Below are 13150 nucleotides of genomic sequence, written 5' to 3'. Positions count from 1 at the left end.
CTTGCAGAACGGCAAGTTAAATTTTTAACTCAGAGTTAACACGAAGGGTTAAACTCATACATTTTTGAAAAATTTTTTAAATTAACTCTGAGTCCACTTGCAGAACGGCAGGTCCTTACGCAACTAATATCCTTTCCACCTGATCCTGCATTTAGCGCCAAAAGTTAAATATAAAATGTATATATTATGCATTTAAAAAGTTAACAAAACTGCCGCGCACAGAAAACCTTTGTTTTTTTAATTGAAACTTCAGTCTCAACATTCTTGCCACATTTATTAATTTTTATACTCAGCTGAGCAGAGCTCACAGAGTGTATTAATTTTGTGCGCATAACAGTAATCCGTAATGGCATAAACTAATCGGGATAGATATAGACTTCTATATATCAAAATGATCTGGGCGAAAAAAGAAATTAATTTAGCCTTGTCCGTCCGTCCGTCCGTCCGTAAACACGATAACTTGAGTAAATTTTGACATATCTTAATGAAATTTGGTATTTAAGTTCCTGGGCACTCATCTCAGATCTCTATTTAAATGAACGAAAACGGACTATAACCACGCCCACTTTTTCGATATCGAAAATTTCGAAAAACCGAAAAAGTGCGATAATTCATTACCAAAGACGGATAAAGCGATGAAACTTGGTAGGTGGGTTGACCTTATGACGCAGAATAGAAAATTAGTAAAATTTTGGACAATGGGCGTGGCACTGCCCACTTTTAAAAGAAGGTAATTTAAAAGTTTTGCAGCTGAGTATGTAATGTTCGGTTACACCAGAACTTAGCCTTCCTTACTTGTTTATTTTATTATCCGATCGGAAACACCAAGGAATATAAAATCACTATCCTCTTAATTTTCCCACCTAAGTATGGGCGTCCTCTAATCTCCTCTGTCAAAGTAGGGTTGCTATATGGATACAGCACTCCAGTGATTGAAAATGCTATTCTATCCTCAAGTTTTTCTTTTTGCTACTGCTCCGGCTCTACTTATCAATTGAGCATGGAGCAGAGCCATATCACAAAAATGTGATATAATATTTGTAGCGGAGCGAGAGCAATAGCAAAAATGTAATGCTATTGTAACGAATTTCGGGAAATTCCGCTTATTCCAAATCTTCTGCTAACGTTCGAATCGCTAAACTGTTGAATAAATAACTCCAATATTCAATAATGCAAAATGGTCTTTATTATACTACTTTCACAATAACACTTCACAACCAATAGCGTGCTTAAATCAAACTGCTTGCTTCTTACTCAGCTTTTGCTCCTTTTATACTCTTCTTCTAGAATCCTCTACCTGGTCATCAGCCATACGCGCGTGTATTTATAGTGTGTAACCATATGCGTGTGTATATGTGAGCGAAGTAGTAGCTGATGATAACATGCGTTTGTGAGTATCTCTCTGCTACTTGTATGTATGTGTGTACATGATGATTAATTTGTTTACGTACATACAAGTGTGGCAGCTTGCTTTATTGTTGTTGTGGCTTTATTTATTTAACATCAGATTAGTGACGTGAGTATCACTTAGTGTTACTAATATTCGTCACACTATCAGACCAATTCTAAATATTCTCGCGGAATTTTGTTCTCGCGGATTTATTTATTCCCGCTGAAAAATTCCTCAAATTCTTTTCTCCTAGGGAGAAGAATAACTGGGGAATATGAATTTCGAAGTGAGCTGTTTTGTCAATCGAAATTTCGTTGCGCATTTCTTATTTTGTTTAAAAAATTGTAAAGTTTAATTATTGTTGCCAAGTTGTTTGAAATTAACAATGCACATTATTGCATTTCATGTGGTATTCACTGAAATGAGTAAAGAATTGGTGCCACAGCAACATCAACAGAGGAGCATAAGAAGACCGGCGGGATAACACAAATCCGCCGGAGTTGCCTGCATTCATTCTGCAAAGCAATTTTCTGGCGGCCAAGTCGAGTTGAGTTCCCCTTTCGCCATATGCCAAAATCTATTTAAGCCTTCTTAAAAAATCCTTGCCCAATTTCTGGATGGCTGCATCAAATATGCGAAGATCTCTTCCGTTGCTTATGATATACTTTTCGAATTAAAATAAAGAATATTGTGGTTGTTGTTGTTGTTGTATTAACAGTGAGAATATTGTGGTAGAATGTAAATACATATTTTAGCACAAATTTGTACAATTAAGTGTTCTTTCTTAAAATAACCAATTTCCTCTAACTATGTTGATGCATTCCCTTTAATTTAACTAGTGAAAAAACTCCTAAAAAATGGCAGAGAAATCTCCCTCTCCCTCACATTCATAATACCTACTTTTCTTCTATAACCGGTTTCCTCTTTTTCGAACATTGTTCAGAATAGGAGGAAAGGGAGAAGTGAAAAAACTCACAAGTAATTTTTATTTAGAATACGAGGAATGGGAGAAGGGAAAAAACTCGCACGGAATTTTCATTTAGAATTGCGCTGTATATACTCCGTTGGGCGTTCGTGGTCATTTCGAAATCACTTCGGCACAATTTCGAGGTAAAATCAGGGTAATTCTGGATTTTTTAAGCGGAATGGATTCATGGATCATTTAGGGAGCATTTGGGGATGATTTCTAGATAATTTTGGTTGATATTGCGGGCTCACATCGGGTTTTTTTGAAGGTACTTTCGGAATGATTTGGGAACTGTCTCGTGGTCTTTTGAAGGGCACTTGGAGATGTTGTTATAATTGTGGTTGTAGCGATAAAGACACTCCCCGACCGTATTTAGGAGTATTATCGATGTTGATGGTCCTTTGCCGGATATACATAGATCCGGTACGTTCCGGTGACAAGCACCATTAAGGTACAAGACCGACAATCTCGGGAACAATTTAATATGACCACATTGAACCTTTTAGACCATCCCGCCTCCCTAGCTCCTAGTTTTATGAGGAACTTGGAGTCTCCAGAGATGATTTTTTTATCGCGGAATAGTATTATCGATTATTATGAGGGTCATTTCATTTCGATTCAGGGTCGGTTTTGGGAACTGCCTCCTTAAGAATGGCTCAAGTTATAATGATGAACTTAGGTGTGTGTGTTCCCTTTACAAAACCGAAGTGATCTGTAGAAAATAACGTGACTCGGCTTATGAACACGTCTACTTTCTACATAATAATACAAAAATTCGAGCTATAGACATACATATATGTATAACGTGATATCTCTGAAACTTACATATAAAGCTACAACCCTAATGTTTTAGGGCAAAAATATCGTTAGGACGAGCTAAAATTTCTTAAATTTTAAAAGAGCAGCTAGGTTGACGGACCCCTAAATAGTCCCAAATCATCCCGAAATGACCATGGGAGAACACCGAAGGAGTCCCCAAAATCATCCCGAGTGACACCCAAATAATCCTGAAATGAGCCCAAAATTTCACCCTACAAGGACTGAGAAGGATATTTCAGAATCTTTGGAAATCAAACTAGGTTTAGCACAAGATGACTCTTCTCGTGCGATTTTATTAACCTGGTATAATCGTACCATATCTGTCCTGATATACATACATATGGCGAGGAGACATGGATGTTGCCAATATTAATTGGCTTCTCCTCCCTGTTACTATCTCAAATATCTTATAATTTTAAACGAGCAATTCTTGTATATTCGTATATTTGTATAGCCGAACGATCTCGGGAACGGCTCAACCGATTTAAATGAAATTTGGCACAGAGATAATGTATCCCTTCTAAGACTTTCTACCTAGGTGTTGCCACTCAGAATGTTTCACAAGTTGCCTGCCACCTATTCGAAATTAAAAAAAAAAAATTGCATGAGATATGCCGATATGGGTATCAAACGAAAGGTATTTCAATCCGCATTACAATAGGGACATTTTTGAGTAGGGTTGCCATTTAGGGTTGGCACCTATTCGAAATTTAAAAAAAATTGCATGAGATATGCCGATAATGGGTATCAAACGAAAGGTATTTCACTCCGCATTACAATAGGGAAATTTTTGAGTAGAGTTGCCATTTAGGATTGGGGTAGTTAGATGAAATAGTACTCTAATTACTCATATTCTATTAAAGCTTTAACGGAGAACATTAAAGTTAAAAATCTTCGTAAAAAAATCTTACACATGATTCGACTTAATTTTCTTAATTTCACACACGCTAATAAAATTGAAATGCAATATTAAGGCACCGTGGCAAATTCTAGCAAAATATATTTAAATGCATATTTTTGGCAAATATGAAATGAATAGTTGCAAATTTCTCACAGATTACTATTAGAAAGATTTCTCACCATAGCAAAAAAAATCTCACCATGGTAATTTGCTACCGTTGAACACTAGAGGCATATGTTCAATTTGAAAACCACATTTAACCATTTAACTCCGAGCAAAGCTCGGTCGCCCAGCTACTACTTATTTAATGTTTTTGTAGCAGTGCTTCGCCCCATCCAATAGGTGCGACCACTCACAAATAGTCAGCAATGTCCTCTAACGGGGGTCCAAGGAAGCTTGCAGTTGCAACATGGAAGACCAGAGAGAAAGGAGGTATTAGAGTAGTTGGCTCCAGATTGCAATGGAAAAGATGGTCGGTGTCATGTGGGGACACGTTACAAGCAGAACATACGTTAGGTATGCATGTTGTTGTTGTTGTATTCACGATAACGGCACTCCCCTAAGGTTTTGGAGAGTGATCGATGTTGATCGTACGTTCCGGTAGCATTGCATTAAAGTGCTAGCCCGACGTTCCGGTAACATAGCACCGTTAAGGTACCAGCCCGACCATCTTGGGGACGACTAATATGACCACAGTAAACCTTGGCTATTTCGCTCCCCCCACCCCCTAGTTCCATAAGGAACTTGGGGTCGCCAGAGCCTCGCCTGCTAAATAGTATGTGCCTGATATATTCATGTTTGTAACAGGATTCTTCTGGCGTAATGAGGTTGACAATTGGGTTGTGGAAGCTTTTACGCTTTGTATTGCGCTTATCAACCCCTGGGTTGATTTTGGATAGGTAAGAGTTTAACCTGTTACAGTATCTAGACCGAAGTTGAGCTAGAGTGACACGCGTCTCCCTGGGGAGGTTGTTTTCCTCTACTGCGAGTTAAGGGTACATGACTTTAAGAACGGTGTCGCCGAGCAATTCCTGGCATAGAGGTTCGACGCGTTTTGGTGGATATCTCCAAGGAACCTTTTTTTTTTTAAACGGTTTTATTTAGGTTGACTTGACAGGCTGGTTGGACAGCACATTTTTTATACTCGGCGTGCTTTGCACACAGAGTATATTAACTTTGATTGGATAACGGTTGGTTGTAAAGGTATAAAGGAATCCAGATAGATATAGACTTTCATATATCAAAATCATCAGTGTCGAAAAAAATTTAATTGAGCCATGTCCGTCTGTCCGTTAACACGATAACTTGAGTAAATATTGAGATATCTTCACCAAATTTGGTACACTAGCTTATCTGGACCCAGAATAGATTGGTATTGAAAATGAGCGAAATCGGATGATAACCATGCCCTCTTTTTATATATATTTTGTAAATCACAAAAAACCTGATTATTTAGTAAATAATACACCTAGAATGTTGAAATTTGACATGTACTGATATTGAGACTCTTGATAAAAATTTGAAAAAAAAAAATTTGAAAAGGGCGTGGCACCGCCCACTATAATAAAATCAATTTTAAAAATATTATCAATCATAAATCAAAAAGCGTTAAGCCTATCGTAACAAAATTGGCCGAGGTTGCCTTTACTATAACGAATGCTTTGAAGAAAAATTAACGAAATCAGTTAAGGACCACGCCCACTTTTATATAAAAGATGTTTAAAAGGGTCGTGAACGAATAAAATAAGCTATATCTTCGCAAAAAAGGGCTTTATATCAATGGTATTTCATTTCCCAAGTGGATTTATATCAATAAATAGCAAAAATAGGCACCGCCCCTTTTATGACTAAGCAATTGTCTACGTTTCGGGAGCCATAACTCGAAGAAAAATTAACGGATCGTAATAAAATTGGGTACACAGCCATAGGGATATGGCTGGAAATATTTCTAGAAAGAATGGACGAGATCGGTTGTTTATAATTTTATATAAAAGTAAAAGTAATAACGAACATTTCAAAGAAAAAATCATGAGAATCGGTCAATTTTTGACAAAGTTATTGACAGTTGAAAAATGGGTGAATAAAATACCGACTGCATTTTATGGAATTCAATTGCCGATAAATCCGAAAAAAAATTTTTTGAGGCAAAAAAAAACGTGTTTCATTATTTTGACCAAAGAACAACATACTAAAATTTCATCGAAATAAAAAATCATGTCCTGCGCGGACCGGGTGTCTTGAAATGGCACTATGTAGAAAATGCCTATAGTAGAAAATATTTCTAGTAAAAAATGGACGGGATCGGTTAGAGACCACGGCAACTTATATACAAAACAAATTTAAAAGGGTCGTAGACTAGAATAATAAGCTATAACTTAGCAAAAAATTGTTTTGAATCTATGATATTTCACTTATCAAATGGGGACATTTTTTTTTTAAACGGGCGGTGCCACGTGTTATGTATAAAAGTAAATTACCTGGAATGAAATGTGCAATTGAAGCTCACGCTGAGTATATAATGTTCGGTTACACCCGAACTTAGACACCTTTACTTGTTGTAATTGAAATTTAAGTAACTTCCCGATAAGCTACAAGCTTGAAACTTGGAATATAGTTCAGAACCCGATGACAATGCAATAAGAAAAAAATCGCCGCTAGGTGGCGCAAGGATCGAGATATTCAAAAAAATCGTATTTGTGGACCGATTTGGTCCATATTTGGAATACATAATACAAACATGAATAGAAAGCGATCTATGATGTCCGATTTGGCTCATATTTGGAACAAATATTACATACAGTCCAGTAGAAGTGACATCAAAATATTTTGCAGTTCGAGGAGGGACAAGCATACGTGGCGCAGAGTCGAGCCTTTGCTACCAGGTCTACAGGTGGAATGTGCAGAATGGCATACAGTGCAGCCGTCGGGGTTGTTTTCAGGGCTCCCGTAATGCTTAGCATCGATAGTCTGCATACCCCTCAAATTTTTTTGAGGTATGTTGTTTTTTGTGTGGCTTTCCACCATACAAGAACTCCATAGTATAGAATAGGGCTTACAATCGCTGTAAAAACCCAATGAGAAGGAGAGGGCGATAAGCCCCACGTACACCCCAGCATTATTTTACATGCATAGAGTGCCGTTGAGGCCTTCTCGACCCTCTCCTCCACGTTGAGCTTCCATGACAGCTTACTGTCTAGGATGATTCCTAGATATTTTGTGCAAGGTTTCTCCTGTAAGGTCACCCCTCCTAACTTAGGCCTTGCCCAATTTGGAACCTTGTACCTCTTTGTAAACAAGACCATATCCGTCTTCTCCGCATTGACTTTCAACCCGACATTAGATGCCCAGGTATGAATATCTCGAAGCGCCCGATCCATCAAAGAACTAATCGTTGGAAGGCACTTTCCACTTATGACAATTGCAACGTCATCTGCGTAAGCCGTAAGTTCTACGGGTCCCTCATCGAATCGCCTGAGCAGTTGGTTGATGACCAGCGTCCACAGCAGAGGTGATAGCACCCCTCCCTGCGGCGTGCCCCTGTCCACTGATTTCGTGGCCTCGTACAATCCCCATTGTGATGTAATCTTCCTGCAATTTAACATGCAGCCGATCCATCGGATTAAGGCGGGATGTACTTTATTGTAATTAAGACCATCAATAATCGCCCATTTATAAACATTATTGAAAGCCCCGGCAATGTCCAAGAAGACTCTTAGAGCATACTCCTTATATTCCAGGGATTTCTCTATGCTTATTACCACCCTATGCAATGCGGTGTGTACCGACTTGCCTTTGGTGTACGCATGCTGTGTTGTGGAGAGCAGCTTTTCATCCACGTTGGACTTTATGTACACATCTATCAGCCTCTCAAAGGTTTTGAGCAGAAATGATGTTAAGCTAATGGGTCTATAGTTTTTGGAATACACGTGACCGATCTTCCCCGCCTTTGGTAGGAAAGCTACACGAACAGTTCTCCAAGAGTGCGGTACATGAGCCTTCTGCACCCATCGAATATTATTTTAAGCCATACTTGAAACTGGTAGCATGGCCGGGAATATACCGTCTGGGCCCGGCGATTTAAACTTAGAAAACGTTTTCACTGCCCATTCGATCTTGGTATCGGTCACCAAGCCCGGCACTACCCGCTCCGTGATCGAAGTGTGAGTGATGTCTGCTGGCTCTTCTAAACCGTCTCCCGATGGGAAATGTGTGTCGAGAAGCACCTCAAGGGATTCCTCCCTATTACGTGACCATTCCCCGTTCTCTTTCTTTATTAGGACTTTTTTCAACCGTGCTGTTTCGCTGGAGCACTCTATGTCCGTGCAGAAACTTTTCCACGAGATTCTCTTCGCCCTGGAAATTTCACGCTTGTAGACCCCTGTACTCGTCCCGACACGCTTCGCTTTCCGCGGTCTTTGCGAGCTTAAACATTTCTTTTACCTGTCTTCTTAGAAGACTCAGCACATTGCTCCACCATGGCGGCTTTGCTTTTCTTCTGTATCTTCTTAGAGGGAAAGCTTTGTTATACGCAGTCATAAGCGTCCCTGTTAGGAATTCATTCGAGTCCTCCAGTTACTGCACATTGGCAACCTCTTTGGGTTGTCCCAGTTTTGTTTCTACATGTTTTGTTTCTACATGGTTCTGGATTTTAGTACCCTCTTTATGGGGATGCTGAAGCTGATATACGCATGGTCGGTGAAGGATGGTCTATCAAGAACCATCCAATCATACCTTGATATGTCACGCTCGGAGCTCAATGTAATATCCAGAACATTGTTGGATATTGGACCAATGTATGTAGAGACATTTCCCCTGTTGGCTATCTGCAAATTGGTTTGCAGGATGTAACAAAATAGATATTCGCCTCACTCGTGCGCATCTGCTCCTCCCCACGCATTGTGGTGCGCATTTGCATCTGCGCCTATGACCAACCGCCCTTTGCACCCTTCCTCCTTTCTAGCCTTTTGCACTCCATCGGTGGAACCTCCGCAGCATGGGCCCTGTAGTAGGACGCCAGGATAAATGCCTTCTTATTCTTTTGATCAACGGCCATCGCTACGAGGTCCTCAGTGGTGTAATTAGGCAGCATATATGAATGCAGCTGACGTAGTAAACGCCAAACCCGCGCGCGCTAAGTACAGAAACCTTTCCTCCCGATGAGAGCCACGGCTCCTGGATCAGCGCCACGTCAAACGAACCCTCCTCAAGGGTTAGGAGTTCGCTCGAACCACTTCACTGTGTTGGAGGTTTATCTGTAGGACTCGCAGCACCATTGGGCTGTTTGTCCCCCTCCATCACCTTCGTCGTGACGTCGTCGTCCTCCCCTTGCCCTTTTGGTTTAGAGTATTCGAAGCCCCCTTCAGCCTCTCGTAACTGTTGTGCCGGGTGTTCCTCTGTGCGAGTCACAGCACCATTTGGCGGTTGATCCTCTTTCTACACGTTCGTGGTGACGTCGGGGACCTCCATCCGTCTTTTTTCCTTAAGCTTTTGGGGTCCTTTTCGACTTCGTCCACCTCTAGCTTGTTAGGGTTTTTATCCTCGGGACTTCTTTTCCTGAGTCGCATGTAAATTTTGCCAGTGCCAAAGAACAGTTTGCCAAGCTGCGTGTACAAAATATCCTCCGCCTATTTGTTTATTTGGAAGATGTAGAACTGACCTTCCTCGGTAGGCCGAGATACAGTAAGTATCTTCCAATCCTGTGTCGGTATGTTCGGATTCTGATTCTGCAGAAGTCTCAGTGTATCCTCCGACTTCATCACGCATGGTATCCATACCTTAACTTTTGGTACCGTGGGGATTTGCGCTTTATCCACCACCTCAACCCGCGCTTTCGTGCTTTGCCTTTGGAGGTTTGGAACCACTTCCTCTAGCCACCGCAAGCTCGCGATGTTGTCGCACGTTATCATCTTCACACCATTATACCATCCCCCCGAATCAAAGGTTGGAAGGGGCTTACTTGGTTGTTCCCGCATCATCTTAAGCATTAAGCTAATAAGCTCCCTTTCCACAGATCTTCACCTTTCAGTAGTCATTTGTCCGAAAGGACTGCTACGATCAATCAGCGCCACAGTCAGTGACTGCTTTGCCACATCACTCATCTTCCCGGGAAAATCCGGAGTCTTAGTGTTATCTCCCTTTGGCACCGCCGAGAAAGCCGGAGTCTTAGCGCTAACTCCCTTTAGCACCTCCGAGAAAGCGTTTCGCGTTTTAACGTTATCTCCCTTTGGCTTATCTCCTACTTCCGTAGTTGGAACTTCCCTCTGACTCGCAGCTTTCGAGGTAGTTGCTACCTCGCTATTGGGGCCCATCTGTCTTACAGCTTTGGGCCTACTTGTCTTGTCTATGCGACTGCCCTGCCTCGGGGCTCTAGGACTGGGTCCTTTCTGCCTCTTGAAAGCAGGCTTGTCGCCTTCCGCGAACGTTGCCTCTTCATTCTGCCATTCGCGCTTTTTCCTCCTTTTGAACTGCCTTCGACCTACTTCTACCGCCTCATGGGCCCATTCCAAGCGCTCGATCTCCACTTATGTTGGGTCGACCACTGCTCCCAAGCGTTGTACAATTCTTAGTGCTGCACGGTACTGCGAGAGGACTGTTTTACTTCCTATGCTCCGTACCCTTCTACTCCGTTTTCATTTGTGTGCTTCTCCAACACGGAGTTCATTGAATCAGCACTACTCTCGCACCCCGAGTCCGACGCATCGCTTAATACGTATTTTTCGTCCTTGGCTTGCGACTCAGTCCTCCTCTTTACATCGTCCTTATTACAATCAGGTAATGAGTCGTTCATCTTGGTCGTACGACCACCTGCCCGACAAGGCGGGCTCAGCGGTCCAGTATTATATACGGGGAAAGAGCCGTCCGCCACAGCAGCGCCCCTTATTGTGGTAAGGCCATAAATACTTCCCGAAGTGGCACGGTATCGGGAAGGCTACGTTCGAATACAGCCGAATTTATCCCCTGGATGCAAATCGTCCAATAGGCACGATCCGCATAATACCCTGGTTAGGGGGTTGAAAATAAAATAATTTAAAAAAAATGTTAAGTTAAACGGTTTTGTTGAAAACAATACTTACATGAAGTAATAATAATACTAAAAGCTAGAAAATAATTAGGTAGGTCCTAGGTACTAGTCATCACACTCCTCATCAATCTAGGGCGTTGATCACACAATTAAATAAAAGAGTTGGACGCGTAAAATTTCTATTGATAGTCATATCGCACACTAACTACAAAAGAGTCACAAATTAAAATTTTTCAAAACCGGTTTTTTCCATAAACTAATTCACAGTACACATCTCTAACTGCCCCTTAAATTTCGTTGTCATTATTTTCTTCTTTAACTGGAAAATTACCGTTATGCCAGTTTTGGTGTTGATTGCATCGCTTGCGCTCTATCAACTAAAGAGTACTATTTTTAGTTGTGTCAATGTGCTTAAGAACAAGTGAACAGCTTTTTTACGCATAAAGTGTATTATTTTAAATTTTGACTATCTTGTTGCAAAAAACTTTTAACTTGTGTATTAATTAAAATTGTGTCTTTTTATACGTAAATAGTGAGTAAAGTTGCTTGTATTATTGTGAAATATGCCTTTTTTGATTAAATAATTGTGAATGTACGAGTAGTATGTTTTCTTAGAAATAGTCATAATTCAAAATTGCTATATATTTTGTCCGTAAACAAATAATTACAACAAAATTTCGTCAATTCATTTTATAATGAAGGTATCCTTCTTTGTAAACCTGGATTTCAGTATAGCATTACAGACGTTTTCACATAAACCGTTTTTCTTCTGTAGTTAGTGTGCGATATATAAGATCAACTGAACCTTAATCAGGTTATGCTACGCCTCACATTTTTAGAAATTTCACGCGCCCAGCGCTTTTATTTAATTGTGTGATCAACGCCCTAAGATTGATGAGGAGTGTGATGACTAGTACCTAGGACCTACCTAATTATTTTCTAGCTTTTAGTATTATTATTACTTCATGTAAGTATTGTTTTCAATAAAACCGTTTAACTAAAAATTTTTTTTTTTTAATTTTTTTGTCTTGTTGTTGTTGTTGTAGCAATGCTCGCCCCATCTAATAGCCGCGACCGATCACAAATTGTCATCAATATCGTCTAACGGGAGTCCAAGGAAACTTGCCGTTTCAACAGGGGTGGACCATAAGGAAAGGGGTGTTAGAGGCGTTGGTTCCACATTACAATTAAAGAGATGGTTGGTGTCATGTGGGGACACATTGCAAGCGGGGCATACATTTTGTATGTCGGGGTTGATTCTGGATAGGTAAGAGTTTAACCTGTTACAGTATTCAGAACGAAGTTGAGCAAGAGTGACGCGCGTTTCCCTGGGGAGTATGCGTTCCTCTTCTGCGAGTTCTGGATATTTTTCTTCAAGTACTGGATTCACCGGGCAATTCCCGACATAAAGGTCCGACGCCTGTCTATGGAGTTCACCAAGGACCTGCTTGTGTTTTTTCGCTTCATACGGCTGGGTTCTCAGGTGCCGTATTTCCTCAAAATGCTTACGGAGATGACTCCTTAGGCCCCTAGGCGGTGCTGGTTCGTCAATCAGATGTCTGTTGGGATGCCCAGGTGTCTGGGTATTCAACAGAAACTGTTTGGTCAGCATCTCATTTCTCTCCCTGATGGGGAGTATTCTCGCCTCATTATGCAGATGGTGTTCTGGGGACATAAGAAGACAGCCCGTGGCGATTCTGAGAGCAGTATTTTGGCAGGCCTGTAGTTTCTTCCAGTGGGTGGTTTTTAGGCTTGGCGACCATATGGGTGACGCGCAGCACGTAATCGGCTGGCTAATTGCTTTGTATGTGGTCAAGAGCGTTTCTTTATCTTTTCCCCAGGTACTGCCACCAAGGGATTTGAGGATTTTATTACGGCTCTGAATTCTTGGAACAATTGCGGTTGCGTGCGCACCAAAATGTAGATCCTGATCAAACGTCACACCCAAGATTTTGGGGTGTAGGACAGTCGGTAGCGTAGTGCCATCGACGTGGATGTTCAATATGGTCGACATTTGGGGCGTCCATGTTGTAAATAAGGTCGCGGAAGATT

The 13150-nt window shown here is 41.0% G+C and overlaps 1 protein-coding gene across 3 annotated transcripts in view; it reads right to left on the bottom strand.

Annotated features, from left to right (window-relative positions):
• The window catches only part of Hibch (3-hydroxyisobutyryl-CoA hydrolase), a 154464-nt gene that overhangs the window by 28840 nt on the left and 112474 nt on the right, over positions 1–13150 (bottom strand). The window lies entirely within an intron of this gene.

The sequence above is a fragment of the Eurosta solidaginis genome, chromosome 1 (assembly GCF_040869045.1).
Source record: "Eurosta solidaginis isolate ZX-2024a chromosome 1, ASM4086904v1, whole genome shotgun sequence".
NCBI lineage: Eukaryota > Metazoa > Arthropoda > Insecta > Diptera > Tephritidae > Eurosta > Eurosta solidaginis.
This window is presented reverse-complemented; position numbering and strand designations above follow the sequence as displayed.